Source organism: Oncorhynchus nerka, linkage group LG25 (assembly GCF_034236695.1).
Source record: "Oncorhynchus nerka isolate Pitt River linkage group LG25, Oner_Uvic_2.0, whole genome shotgun sequence".
Taxonomy (NCBI): Eukaryota; Metazoa; Chordata; class Actinopteri; order Salmoniformes; family Salmonidae; genus Oncorhynchus; species Oncorhynchus nerka.
The window spans coordinates 28,922,130-28,928,303 of NC_088420.1; the positions used below are offsets into that span (position 1 = coordinate 28,922,130).

At 44.6% G+C, this 6,174-nt stretch overlaps 1 long non-coding RNA gene across 3 annotated transcripts; it reads left to right on the forward strand.

Annotated features, from left to right (window-relative positions):
* Window positions 1-3,864: 3,864 nt before the first annotated feature.
* On the forward strand, window positions 3,865-5,485 carry LOC135564597 (uncharacterized). Of its 3 annotated transcripts, none has more exons than XR_010461154.1 (3): window positions 3,865-3,970; window positions 5,135-5,222; window positions 5,323-5,485. It is a non-coding gene; the product is annotated as an uncharacterized LOC135564597 (long non-coding RNA). The 3 variants fall into 3 exon arrangements; XR_010461153.1 differs by having other exon boundaries at window positions 3,867-3,970; window positions 5,115-5,222; XR_010461155.1 differs by lacking the exon at window positions 3,865-3,970 and adding an exon at window positions 4,771-4,957 and having other exon boundaries at window positions 5,115-5,222.
* The last annotated feature ends 689 nt before the right edge of the window (window positions 5,486-6,174 follow it).

Consider the following 6,174-nt stretch of genomic DNA (forward strand, 5'->3'; position numbering starts at 1 on the left):
AAGCAAATTAGATGGACAGTTAGATACACAATGTGCAAATTCAAAATTTGGTAGTGCATCAGCAGTTTTCCTCTTGCTATGTTTCCATTAACTTGTCCAGTGATGTTTGTTGACATTTCAAAAGTTTGCATTGAAAATGGATGCAACAATTGCCTGCTAGGGTGTGTTTCCATTGAACTGTCTTGTGTCCATAAAAACAGCTGGACGTAATTGACGTCACACCTAAAATTAACTAATGTTGAATAAAAGTGAAGAGGTTTCCAAATTGCGCATTAATATATTAGCCACAGCCTGTATAGCCTTCCACTTATCTATTTATATCTTAGTTAGACCACATAGGTCAGCACGGATAGGATGCAAGAATTGACTAATATTTGCCCCCTGGAGAAAATAAAGGTTAAGTGCCTTGCTCAAGGGCACATCGACATATTCTTCACCTTGTCTGCTCGGGTATTTGAACCAGCAAACGCTGCCTGTCAGAACAATCCTGGTCCTGCAAAAAAAAACATTTTTATAATTGAAATTTTGCTACATTGTTTTTGTCGAAAAATCCTGTGTCAATGGAAACAATACTGTCAGAAATGATTTCTAAAACATCTAGATGATGGTTCTGAAAGAACCAGTGGCCACCCGTCAGCTTAACCTGGAGGGGACGCCCGAGACCCTTCATCTCAGAACAGTGCGACATGATGTTATCCAAGTGAAAGGGTCTGATGTGACCTTCAGATTTTCACCTTCAGGAAACAGGGACGTGGCCTTCAGGAAACAGGGACGTGGCCTATAACATCACCAATGCCTTCATGGCAGATGGCCTGAATCTCACAGAGCACTCCTGCCCGGTAAGTGTTCTATAGAAACAATATCCTCATTTCGCATTTTCCTAACCTGGCCATGGTTGCGCCACTCATCCTGAGTGGGTCAGACCACCCACATCTCGTCACTCCAACCAAGCCTATACGAGCTGGACCAGCAGGAGCGCTCGTTGCTGTCCATACATCCTTGGGTTGGGCTGTGCAAGGTCCAGCCCATCTACTTGTCTCCACCCAAGCTGTACAGTCACAGCAAGTCCTCTTCATCAGAAGCAATCTATCTCCATCCCCTGTCCAGCCACTGACCTCCTTCGAAATGTTGAGATGCTCTGGAAGATGGACACCTTCTCTGACCGAAAGCACACCTTGAAAAAGTATCGAATCTCCTGTCCAAAGGGGGATTCGAGGTCCGACAGTGGGCAAGTAACAGAGCGGAGCTTATCGAGCACCTCCCGGCACAAACCGTGTCCAGTACCAGACCTCAAACCAGACCTCAGATGGGGTGGCTTCCATACCCACCTCCCTCGTGGCATAGACACTAGTCCTCCAGCATGCATAAGCAGTAATCTTCCCTGAGGAACTAAAAGCTCTGAAAGCCAGTAGGGAAGTGGCTAAGGACAGCCGTCTTCTCTCTCTTGCCCCAGAATATGACCAAATCCTCGGAGTGATCAGAGTCGGCGGGAGGCTGCGCCAAGCAGAAGTCTTGGATCCCGATGCTATCCACCCAATTATCCTTGACTCCAGACACCCTATTACTAGGCTCCTCATCAAGAATTATGATGAGAGGCTTCTCCACCCAGGGCCAGAGAGAGTCTATGGGGAGATGAGGTGGAAGTACTGGATACTTGGAGGACGAGGAGCCATTCGTAAGCACCAATACGCCTGTGTGGAATGTGAGAGATGGCGTGTCAAAGCCACTGTACCCAAAATGGCAGATTTTCCCCCTGCTCGCTTGAACCTCCTCAAACCACCCTTCTGGTCAACACGAGTAGATTGCTTTGGCCCTTGATGATCAAGCTAGGTCGTCGAGTGGAAATGTGCTGGGGAATTCTATTCAAGTGTTTGACAACTAGATGTGTCCACCTAGACCTACTGGAGAGTTTGGATATTGAAGCCTTCCTCATGGCCCTGCGGCGGTTTATCTCCTGACGGGGGAAACCCTACGAGATCCTGGCAGACAGGGGCACAAACTTCAAGGCAGGAGAAGCTAGGTTGGAGGAAGCCTTCCAAGCCATGGAACCCAGACTCCTGGATCAGCTGATGATCCAACAAATCTCATTCAAATTGAACCCTCCAGGAGCTCCTTATTTTGGAGGAACATGGGAAAGAGAGATGAAAGACGGCCTTACGAGTCATCCTGGGGGACCAAACTGTCTTGCGGACCGTCATGATAGAGGTGGAAGGGATACTGAACTCCAAACCCTTGGGATATCTCTGCAGACATCGCTGACCCCGATCCGGTTACACCGAATATGCTCTTGATAGGACGCCGATATGCATCACTTCCTCAAGCCATGTATGCGGATACCAACCTCATTGGCGACACAGCCAGATCTTGGCTGACCATTTCTGGGCCTGATTCATTCGGGATTACCTACCAAGCCTACAGCACAGAGGGAAGTGGCAGAGAGAAATGCACAACCTGGAAACTGGCCAAGTAGTAATGATAGTGGACCCTCAGCTGCCTCGAGCCTCCTGGCCGGTGGGCCGTATCACTAAGACCATGCCTTGGGCCGATGGTCATGTTAGATCAGTGGAGATCCAGGTAAAGAACCGAACATATATCCGGCCAGTTGCCCGACTATTTCCGGGGGACTGGGATCAATGAACCTTTTTGAGGAGTGTGGAATTTAACACATTTCCGGGGTGGCTGTAGAAAAGGCCCATGGAGTTGGTGGAAGAATCCTTTAATTCACGGTCACTTGCTCAGCTGGGCCACCGGTGCTTTAATTTGGTCAGGTGGAAATATCCGACAGATCTCAACTCCATAAAAGGAAGAAATCGCAATCGCCCGATCTCGCCGCTTTCTCTTCCTTAACTCCGTCTAATCCAAATGTTCTGTGCATCAGAGAGTAATAGGATACGGCATGTGTCAAAATTGATTGATTGCTGACCTTATGACCTGATGACATGTACAGAATATGTGCCCCGGCCCCGCCCCCCCTGTTCGTGTGGTCATGTGTTAGAGGGTGTTTGAACTTTTGGGGCCCATGCCCCCCCCCCTCCACCCCCCCCCCCAGTTTTATCTCCCTTATGGTTGTTATCTATGAAGCAGGAATGTCTGGGGCTATAGATAGCGCTGGGGCCTCAGCATTATAAATGTCCAGAACAAGCCATTTTTTAAGACCTGAATATTAAGCATCTAAAAATATGTCTACAAGGGGAATTCTCGGAGTGCTCTGTAGCTCATGTCACGAACCCAACGCCAAAAGATTGGAGGATATTTTGGTAGAGGCTCCCGAATGTTTTAACGGATTTCTGTGTACAAGCGAGGGCCATATTTCGTACATATTCAACCCGGAGGAATCTACGGTTAAGATATTCACAGACAGCGTGTCCCAACCCTTTTATCGTGCAGAACCCGAGCCTTTTTCTCTAGCGCTAAGGATGCGAGAATGGCTTAAAATAAGGCTAGCTTTGTGTCAAATGGAACGTGCCCTGAGTGCTTCAAGGCTGCCAGGATATGCGTTGGAAGAACAAGTCTGTGGACGTCAGGATCTAATGGCCCTGAGAGTCACATCCATGGGTTATACCCCGGACTCCAGAGTGACAATTTTAGCATGTGAACAATTTGACAGGTCAAATGCTACGAAAACGGTCAGTCCATATGTATCCTCCAAAGCATGCAAGGATGTAAAATTTTTTCAAATAATGTTCAGTTTTAAATGGCGCGATTACAACATTTTCCGAACCCTGATGAATAAGCTGGACAGTCTTTTCGAAAATCGTGAACAATTACGGCGATGGCCTAGGTTATCGTTGAGACATACCCCGGAACAACATAGGTTATCGTTGAGACATACACCGGAACAACAACAAGTTCGAAGGCGGATCTTTCCCTGGCAGGAAAGTAGACAGAGCTTCGACGGAGCGCGGAAAAGACTTTGTGATGGGGAATTGGAAACGGATAATGTTCAGGGCTAACAGGACCCCATATATCTGTAAGAAATAGTTAAAATAAATGTTGAATTATATAACGTGTGTTAAAATGTAGGTGTTAATTTTTGAAAATGTATACCCCCCCATTTAACTAAGGGGTAGCGCTCTTTTCTCTCAAGCTAGGGTCTGGCGCAGACAACTGTAAGATCTGAAAAAAAACGTATTATTTTATAGTCTATTCCTACATTGGGTATGTTATGAACATTACGTTTTATTAAAGTTTGTAATAATGTACAAAGACCTGCATCCAAGGTTTTTTTTATTTTTACATAAAACACGTGTGCTGCATGTTTAAATATTATTCAAATGGGTTACTTAATTCAAACATGTCTTAAAGGTTGTACGAAATATTTTGGAATTCAATAAAAGGAATGTTTAAAAACGGTATCTCACCCTTTAACTATGGGAAAAACCTATTTAACAACGTCTTCCAACTCTGTCGCGAAGTAAAATAGAATCAGAGTGTTTGTGTGTGTGTGGGGAGGGGTCTTGAGGCGGAGCAACAGGCGTGTGTGTGTGTGTGTGTGTGTGTGTGTGGGTGCTTGGTTGTGTGTGTAACATAAATCCTAAGGTTGGGGGGTCCCAGAACTCTTATCTGTAGAGAACCGTTTGAAACCAAGGTGTGCACTATCATGCATAAGGCATGTCGAGATATCAGCCGAACAGCGGGGGTTAAACATAGATATCTCTAATCTGCGGCCCCCACACACCCCGTTTGCAGACAGAATGTCACGACATCCCCTCCTGTTGTTTGAATTCACAGCCTGTGTTCTCTAAACCAGACATACATGGGTTGGGGGTGTAGCATACATCTCTCAAAAAAACTCATTCCGAACTTTTAGATAGTTAGGGACAGAACTATTTTTTAACGTTGTCAGCATTGCTTTAGCGCAAACATAAAGGCCCGAATATTGAGCTGCACGGACAGATTAAAATAATAATAATAATATTCGGAATAAGGGAATCTCGCATAATGGATATTTCTGGAGGTGAGTAAATGAAAAAACATATTTTAAGATTTGTTTGAATATTATTGGAATATTAAACCCTAGTTATTTGGGTATTTCAGGCCAAAAGCCCAATATAGGTAAAAAAAAAAAGTGTAGATATAGCGTATAACTGTTAACATTGTCTAATGGAATCTAGGATCCCCGACATTTACGCAGCTTTTACGCGATTTACCTGATCTGGAACATGATGGGGGTTCGCAGGAGCAAAAGTCTGGCAGACAATCACCAACGGCCTTTTTTCGTTGTAAGTCCTTATAATTAAACACATACCCAAGAAATATTTATATATAAACATTTTAAAAATAGGTTGTACTATTTTTTAAAACTATTTTATGTATTTACAGCCGACATACAGCCCTTTATGATAAAGGATGCGTTACGGACAGCTGACACGCAGGACTTTGATGCAATTCTACCGTTCACTGTGGCCCAAGTACACTGCTCAGAATCAAGCCCACCCGAAAACTACTGTTGGGCCGGGAACTTGCTGCTTCACGAGCCGGCGCTCCAGGGGCAAGGTATGGGACCATTATACAGTTTTGTTATTAGTTATCAGCCTTTTTATTAGTTATAGATCTGTTGATAGCCTATGTTAAAACAAGGACAAATAATGTTTTTCAGACTGCCCGGAGACAGACCCAGCAGAATCTGGAACGCTAGAGGGAAAAAGTCACAAACCCCTGGTTTCGGCGATTCGTCACAACAAGCGCCAAAAAAGCTGAGGTATTTTAACTATGTACTGTTAATATATATTATTATAACGGAAAGGTATTTGAGATTTGTATGTAGCTAACATATATATTTTTATATCTAATAACGTAATTATGTATGTATTATTTTCATTCAGACTCCGCACCGGCGAAAACGGCACAGACGACCACATAAATCTAGAGCTGGGGGATTCCGGCGCCCCGAGCATTCCGAATGAAACACCCAAGAGACCTGTTTTTAATGACATGTCAGATGTTGATGACCAGCTATTCTGTGATGCGGCCAACCTTATAGACCCAGTCAATTCTACGGCCTCAATACCTGCAGACGAACAAGAAAGGTTTTTCACATTATTTTCCAGGGCTTTGAAATCGAGGAATGTTTTGCTATACAAATGACTGGGGGATTTAATTGAGAGACAGTACAGAGACGATATGTTATTCTGGCATAGAACAATTCCACGCATGTTAAACAGCAACCCCATT